This window comes from Peromyscus californicus, unplaced genomic scaffold (genome assembly GCF_007827085.1).
Source record: "Peromyscus californicus insignis strain IS unplaced genomic scaffold, ASM782708v3 Scaffold_17__1_contigs__length_78620276, whole genome shotgun sequence".
Lineage (NCBI taxonomy): Eukaryota > Metazoa > Chordata > Mammalia > Rodentia > Cricetidae > Peromyscus > Peromyscus californicus.
Genome location: NW_026294469.1, coordinates 64,392,361 through 64,401,561, shown reverse-complemented (window position 1 = coordinate 64,401,561; position 9,201 = coordinate 64,392,361).

Genomic DNA, 9,201 nt, shown 5'->3' with positions numbered 1-9,201 from the left:
TCAGTTACAATGGCATTCACCTGTAATCCCACTATTTGGGAGGTAGAGTCTTGAAGATCAAGAGTTCAAAACTAGTCTGGGTTATGTAGCAAGCCTTGGCTCAAAAATATAGTTTATTTTATACAAATATACAATGTATGTACTGTATACATTACAGACTTCATAGGCCTACATGAGATATTATTTATAGAAATATACAATGTATGTACTGTATACTTACAGACTTCATAGACCTACATGAGACATTATTTATACAAATATACAATGTATACTCACTGTATATGCTACAGACTTCATAGGCCTACATGAGACTTTATTTGTACAAATATACAATGTATATACACTGTATACATTACAGACTTCTGTACAATGTATATACACTGTATACTTATAGACTTCTAGGCCTACATGAGGCATTATTTGTCAACAGACAACAGACACTCTGGTTTTTGTTCATTTACTGTCCTGAGTGTCCAGGTGCTATCACTATGGTCATTCCTGTCAGACCCACTCAGTCAGCTTCCTCCACTACCGTGACGAAATACCTGACGGAAGCCGCTTAAGGGAAGAACAGTTTCTTTTGGTTCTCAGTTGTTATGGCTATTCCTCCTTGTCAGGTTTTCTGGATTTGGGCTCACCTAGGAAACAGGCCTCTGGGCATGTTCATGAGGGTGTTTGCAAAGAAGTTTAACAAGGGAGGAAGCCGGACCGTGGTTGTGGGCAGCACTCTTGCAGGGGCTGGAACCCTGAACTGAACCAAAAAAAGAGAGAAAGTGAGCTGAGCGCCAGCGCTCATCTCCCTCTGCTTCCTGACTGCAGATGCAATGTGAGCAGCTGCCGCACAGGATGCCATGACTTCTCACCACGGTGGACCGAATCCCTCAGACTGTGAGCACAAAGAACACTTCCTCCTGTGAGTGGCTTCTTGTGTGGTACTTAGTAAAGAAAAAAAAAAAAAAGAAAAGTAACTGATACCCAGTTTAAGAGGACACAGCCCACGGCGGTAGGAGCTTGAGTATGGCTGTCTCATGCCTCAAAAAGCAAAACCCAGAGAACTCTCAGGCCAGAATCAAAGCCAGGGGTGCCTGCTCCTCAACAACCCATGTTCTCCCTCTAGGCCGCACTTCTTCAAGGTTCCACAGCCTCCCAAAACATCAACTGGGAACCAAGTGTGAAAACACAGGCGTGGAGGACAGGAGACATGCAAACCATACCACCACTGTGTCTGACTGACTCTACCTCGCATTGAGAAAGAAGCAGCAGTCTTCTTACCCCAGCGCTGTGACTCCTCCGAGCCTGTATGTAGAGCTCTGCTTGCCCCTGCAGTTGCCTGAGACCTACACTTAAGGCTGGTTTTGCCATCACCTGGAATGTCGCCTCGTCTTTCCAGCCACCAGTGCCTCGGCCTCCTCTCTGAGGCTGGTTATTAATGAGCTTTGCTGACGCCAATCACAAAACACAGGTATCAGCAAGCGTGTGCAGGATGCCGTGAAGGATAAGTCACTTTCTGGACTTAGTTGTTCGACGTGACCTTCCGAACTCTACAATGTGAACCCAGACAGCAAGGTTTGTCACCGTGAATTTCCCGATGGCTGTGGGATGTTCTGTATGGCAAATGTGTTGCTAATTAGTCAATAAATAAAACACTGATTGGCCATTGACTAGGCAGGAAGTGTAGGCGGGACAAGGAGGAGAATAAAGCTGGGAAGTGAAAGGCTGAGTCAGAGAGACACTGCCAGCCGCCACGATGACAAACAGCATGTGAAGATGCCGGTAAGCCACGAGCCATGTGGCAAGGTATAGATTAATGGAAATGGATTAATTTAAGCTGTAAGAACAGTTAGCAAGAAGCCTGCCACGGTCATACAGTTTGTAACCAATATAAGTCTCTGTGTTTACTTGGTCGGGTTTGAGCGGCTGTGGGACTGGCAGGTGAGAGAGATTTGTCCTGACTGTGGGCCAGGCAGGAAAACTCTAGCTACATCCATCATCATCATCATATCCTGGGATCTGATCTTTCCAAATGCTGATGTCACCCCTTCCTGTCACATTGCCAGCAGAAGATGGTACAGGCAAGAGGCCTGAGTGCGAGCTGGAGAACAGTTTCCACAAGAAATCTCCATTCTGCCTTTAGCAAAGCTTCATCAAACTTCGAGAGCATAGTGCCTCCTCATTCATCAGAAGGAACATTGTCCATAGATATGGAGGCACACCCTTGTAATTCCAGTATTCGGAGACTGAGACAGGAGGATCAAGTTGAGGCCAGTCTGGAATATATAACATATTCAAGGCCAGTTTGTGCTATTGTGAGGTCCTGCCTCAAAAAAAATGAAACAAAAATAAAACTCCCACCAAACAAAAAATAAAATAATAAATACAGGCCTGAGGCTGGGGGTTACATAGCTCAGGGCCAGAGAGCTTGCCTAGCATGTGCAAGGCTCTAAGTTTGGATCTCAACACCACACACACAAACGAAACAAAAATAAACAAATATGTTAATGACTATTATGGCTATCTGTTTGTTTACCCGTCTATCTTTGCAGAAGTCGGAGGACAAACTCTGACAGTTGATCCTCCTTCCACCATGTGAGGCTTGGGGATTAAAGTCAGGTTGTCAGGTTGGTGGGCACCTTTACCCGCTGAGCCATCTCACTGACCCTGGAAGTATTTTATTGAGGCCCGCCACTCACGTGCAAAGAAATGGCCTGCCGTATGAAGAATGCTTGGATCCAGACAATATGGTCTCTGTCTAGCACACTGGGCTAGTTGACCATTCAGGGGGATAAAAGGGAAGTGAAACCTGATTAACAACTGGAGTCCGTTTCTACCTCACTCCCCAGGGGTCATATAGTGACCGGAATGAACACTGAGCAGTATTTGTGGAGTGGATGAATGTTTGTATTTAGGGCTTCAGACTGTCCTGGTCAGAATCTGGAGCCTCGCTTGGAGGCCGCAGTAAAGTCACATCAGGAGCGAGTTTCAGATGTCACTCTGTTTCCAGACCTGGGCTTGGGACTGACCAGTGTATGAAAAGCAACAGATAAGTACACTTCACAGAATTGAAACCCACAATCTAACAGTCAGCTATATCATGGTCCCGAGAACCAAACTGTATGACTTAGATTTGGGGGTCCACACCTGTGACCCCCCATATCTCTCACAAAGGCTAAGATATGGACTTTCTAAATGTTTATTTAATAAGAAACAAAGATAGCCCCAATTTGCCTAAGAGGACCCCAGACTCGAAGACAGCCAGCCCTTGGGGAAGCAATGAATAAGATATCCCTGGGCAACCCAACAGCCCCTAAGACTGCTGTTCCAAGGTACTTGGAGCCTCCTTCTGCACACTCAGAAACTCTATACAGTGCATCCTTTGAATAGCTCATACCAGGGAACTAATCATACTGTTTCAGATCTCCCTGGATTCAACACGCAAACCAGCTGCTTCTATCCTGCCTTATCAAATGGTGTGAGGAAGGGATCACCAACTGACACTGAGTTGTCAGGGCCACTCTCAAAGGGCCACCCATAATGCCACACTTCTTTGACGTCTCCAAAATGCTTTCACAAAGAGGAAACTGTCTTTCTCCAGACTTAGAAAAGAAATCGCCATCTTCCTTCCACCATTAGAAATAAGATATAAGGGCTGGCAAGACGGCCCAGCAGGCAACCGCACTTGCCGCCAAGCCTGATGACTTGAGTGCCATCCCCGGTGACCTTCATGGTAGGAGAGAAGTGACTCCCACAAGTTGTCCTCTGAGCTCCACATGCATTCCATGACGTGTGTGTGTGTGTGTGTGTGTGTGTGTGTGTGTGTGTGTGTGTGTGTGTGTGTGCGCGTGCGTTGGTGCATGCGTGTATATGTGTTCGAGTGCGGGTGTGCATTCCCTGGCATGCACACACACACACACACACACACACACACACAAAATACAATTTTTCTCCAAAACATTACATTTTTAGAATAGAAATAAGATGGGGCTGGAGAGATGGCTCAGCTGTTGAGAGCACTGGCTGCTTTTCCAGAGGACCCAGGTTCAATTCTCAGCACCCACATGGCGGCTCACAATCATCTCTACCTAACTCCAGCTCCAGGGGACCCAGTGCTCTTCTGACCTCCATAAGCACCAGGCATAAGTGAGGTACATATACATACATGCAGGCACAACACTTATAAAAATAAATAAATATTTTAAAAAATAGAAATAAGGTGTAAAATGCCAACATCACTGATGAAGCTCCCCGAAAGAGCTGTAATCTCAGTCCCACAAATCGCTAGCTGGTGAACTCCACACTAGAACCCTCAAAACTTGTTTAGGACACAGGTATCATGACTGCCCACAAACATTCTGACTGAAGGGTTTGCTGCGCCCTGGTCATCAGTGGCTTTAAAGCTCCTCACCGATTTTAGTGCACACCCGGGGCTGCGGCCCACCCTACTCCTTCCCCGCTCCAGACCTCATTCATGAGAAGGCTAGAACTAGAGAGGGAACAAGACCTGCCCCGGGTCACAAAACCAAGTAGTGACTAAACCAGGGTTGGAAACTCGGTCACTTGATTCTTACCGAGACACCTGCTTCTCCATTGCTGGGAGGGGACGTCAGGCTCTTCCTGAGTGTGGCTTCTCCTAGAGGAGGGATAGGGAGACAGACTAAGAGTGCCTCACTCATAGCGGGAGGAACACATAGCTGGGCCCGGAAGCCACGGTCAAGTTTGCTCCGTTTTACAAGGGTGGAGTGTAAACGTGTGCTGCCATGTTGCAAGGCCGCCACCAGGGAGAGAATCCATCATGTCCTGGAGTTACACTCTGTGGTCACTACTGCAGCCTCCACTGTTCCCCAGCTTTGTACGACCATGACAGTTACCACAGTCTCAAACTCGGGTACGATTCCCAGTTCTGAAAAGGCCACACTGGGCCGGTCTGCTCCTTTCCCCTTCCGAGGGAAAACTGCAGTCGACACACACACACAAAAATGGCCATTCCCTGGGGACAGCTGTGCTGAAAGGGCCCTGTGTCTTAGAGGCTGCACATAATACCCAATTATCCCCTGGCTCCCCATGGGGAGAGAATGGAGAGGTGAAGGCTTTCAAAAGCCGGGATCCCTCCAGGCTCCATTATGGGCAGCTTTGACACAGCCTCCTTTCTCCACACAGCCCGGAAGGTCCCTGGGAGCCAGGGTGAATAACACCTTGCTGTCACCTCAGCCCAAGCAGGAAGCCTCATTTTCATTCTTGGCTACAGAAATGAAGATGGAGGATGCCCTGTGGAAACAGTACCACGCAGAGGTGCCTTGTGACTTCCTCCACCGGCTGCGGACAAAACCAGAGAGAAGTCAGTCAGGAGGTCTCACTGTCCTCCGAAAGCACTCTGTGAGTCCCTTCCAACTGGCCCCGCCCTGCCCATAGCCCCCCTTAGCTTGCCCACTGAACATCCCTGGCCGTGTCCCCCACCCAGCAGATTCTATCAAGAACTGTCATCTCTGCTGTGTTACTGTATCTCAGGCACGCTGGTAAGTCCCCAAGGGTGGGAAACACCATTGCCGTGGCTAACTCAGCTTCCTTACAGCTGTGAACACCACGTTGAGCAGACAGTAAAGGCATCACAACAAACAGCTGTTGACCAACAGATACCAGGAGGTAAGAGACATAGAGTGTCTGGGCTTTATATTATTCCCTTTTTTTTTTTGCCCCTAGAAATATTTAAGTTTTAATAATGCACACACAGCCCATGAAAAGCATCCACCTATAAATTCCACACCTATTTGCAGGAAGAGATACCTTGAAGTATTTAAGGGGATGAAATCTTAATGTCTGCCAGATCATTTTCTTCTTTTTATGTGTCTATGTGTGTGGTGTGCATGCATGTATGTATGTTCACATGTCTAAGTGTGTGCAAGTGCAGGCAGAAGCCTGGGGTTGATCTTGGGAATCCTCATCAATCACTCTCCTACCTTATTTTGAGGCAGGGTCTTTCTATCAGACCCATACAGCTAATCTTGCTAGCCAGCTCGCTCCAAGGATCCCCGTCTTGGCCTTCTCAGGGTGGGTTTACAGGTGGGTTGCCGAACCCACCTGGCATTTCCCTGGTATCCTGAGATTCTGTCCCCCAGTCTCTTGCTTGCGCAATTATCACATTAATCTCTGTGCCATCTCCCCAGCCCCTGATGCCTGCCTGAGTTTTGACTTCCAGTCCGTGCACTTACTGACTAGTTTGCATTGGGCGAGGAGTTAGTCTTTCCAAGCCGAGAATTTTCATGTGTAAAATGGTGACAGGATGAGTGCCTTTGATTTGCCATAACAGTTAAATGGCAGAATGCGGGTAAGGGTCTTAGTGTGATGCCTGGCTCACAGCCAGCAGTGTTAAAAGTGAGACCTCTTCATTTATTGAGACTCTCTATCTTTTGGCCGGCTCCATACATGGCCCTAGGCATTTGAAGAAGAATAAAGCCAATGTATGGTCTTTAGACTTGTAATGCAGGCGAAGGCAGATCATAAAGGGCTTTTACACAGAGACATTCTAATAGCAAACTGGAGACATGACTGTATGTTTTAGGGAGTCCAGAGAAAGAATCTTCCTAATTAGACTTCTTGGAGGAAGTGAAAATTGAGTGTGGCATGCACAAAAGGCTTGGCCATCCAAATTGACTGACCTAGAGGACAAGATCCAGTGGTTAGAGCCAGCCTATGAAGTGTGCAAGTGAGGAAAAGGAGCCTGGTTACTTGGTTCTGCCGGAACATTAAACAGAAGGCAGGAAGTAGCAGGACAGTGTGTGATGATCTCACTACCTCACCTGGCCCACATCGCTGCTGTTGGTCAACAGAGCAGCATCTTGCTCCAAGAAAGTGTCCCTGTCCCCATTTCCAGTGCCTTGGGATTAAGGCAAGCCACCTACCCGGCCAGCTTTTCACTTTTAGGTTCTAGGGATCTGAACTCCACTCCTCACACTTGGGTAGCAAGCCATGGAGCCATCTCTCCCAGTCCTACCATGCCTTCTACCTGCCTAGATTCTTTTAAAGCAAAGGCATACTGTTACATTCTTTTCATTCATAAGCAATTCACTGTGTTTCCCCAAGAGATAAACACATTTTTAACATAACTACCATACCAGCATTACATCCAACCACATTAGCAATAATTCCTTAGTATTATCTAGTACACCGGCTTTGCTCAGTTGGGAAATGTTACAGATTGGCTTTAGGATGTCCCCCACACCATTACTCTGTTAATGGATTCATACTCAATGGGTTATTGGAAGGTGGACTTGGTTGAAGGAGATGGATCACTGAGGACACTTGAAGGGTCCTTTTTGTCCCCAGAACCCACACACTCACTTCCTGGCTACCAGGAAGTGAGTAACCTTCCTCAGCTATTCCTTTGTGTCATAATGTTTCTGGCCTGTTATAGACCGGAGCACAATGCAGCCAGCCAGCCACGGACTACTGCATGATGGAAAATGAACCTTTGTTTTCTTATTTTCTTGGGTATTTTGTCATAGCAATAAAAGTGTGACAAAACACAGGGTCTGACTCAATAGCAAGCTTCTTACATGATGTTCAGCTGGCCCAAGTTCAAGTCATCACTTGATGATGAGCCAACCTTGAGGATGGAATTCAGGCATGGGGGAATGGTAATCCAGCTGGAGCTCTGATACTTGGCCACCATCATCCCCACAGGAGACTGCCTAACTAGGGAATTTATCAGTTCTCAATCTTGCTTTTTCTTACAAAAAAATATTTTCTATCTTAATTTTTGAGTATTTTTAGATTTCCAAAATGGTGAGCAGAAAATACAGGGATTTCCCCAAGTTCTCCCTCACCACACTTCACTGTTTTGCCTAGTATTAGCATCGTATGCTTATATATTGAAATTGATGAGTCAAGATTAATATGTAATTAGCTAGCATCTATAGTCTACATTAAGCTTCTGGTGCCATATATTCTGTGGGTTTTGACAAATGTATAATGATATCTATTCATCATTATAATATCATGTAGAATAGTTTCACTGCCTTAAGATACATAACTGCATATTATATATAAGTATTCATAATTTTGTGATACTTGGTATCTAAACTGACCATAGATATTTTTACTGGTTCACAGTTTTGTCTTTTCTAGAAAGTTATATGGTCAGAATTCTATAGCATAGAGCTTTTTCAGCTTGGCTTTTTTCGCTTATCAATGCACATTTTAGGCTTTCACTTATCAATACATATTTTAGGCTCTTCTGTGTCTTTTTGTGACCTGACAACTCACTTCTCAGATTAATGCTCCGTTGCCTGGTTGTACTATAGCTTAGTTACCCATTCATCTGCTGAGAGACACCTTGGTTGCTTCCAAGTTTGGGCACTTATAAATAAAGGTGCTATACACATCTGTGTGTAGCTTTTGTGTGGACGTAAGTTTTCAACTCGTTTAGGTAAATACCAAGGAACATGGTTAGTGGGTTCTAAGGTATGTTTCATTCAGTAAGAATCTGCCAACTCCGGTGAGATGGCCCAGTGGGTAAAGATGCTTGCCACCAAGCCTAGTGACCTGAATTTGATCCCTTGGACTTGCATGGTGGAAGGTGAGAACCAACTGGCCCAAGCTGTACTCTGCCTGCACAGGTATTCCGTGCATACCCCCACACACATGCAAAAACAAACCCCCACACACACACACCACTATATGAAAAACTAAATTATTTTTGGAGATTTTAAAAAGAAGTGGCTAAACTATCTTCCAAAATGACAGCACCCATTATTTTTTATGTGAGAGGAAAGTCACATCTTTGTTTAAAAGTCACTATAACTTAGGTCTGTAATATTAGCAATGAAATGAGTTCTTAATCAAAAAAGTCAGAAGAACCTGTTCCTCTAGTTATACATATATAAATATATATAAATGTATATATAAATGCATCATGTAGATCCTGGTTCTCTCCTACCCCAGCTCTCAACATTTGCAAGATCAGAAAGAAAAGTTGGGCTGGCTTGTAATGATCTTGTTAAGGGGCCTTCTGTGATTGCATCTCCCTGCTGGGAAGCACTTGCTTAATCATCGTTTCCACCTGTTTTTGGCATGGCCCCGCGCTTTATGATTTCATCAGGATTAAGCGTGTTGGTTTGACAGTGGAGTCTGTAAATCCTTTCCTAGTTGGAACCCTCAAATGCTGAAGTGAGCAAATATTCCACACTATCATTAGCCTGCAATCAAAAG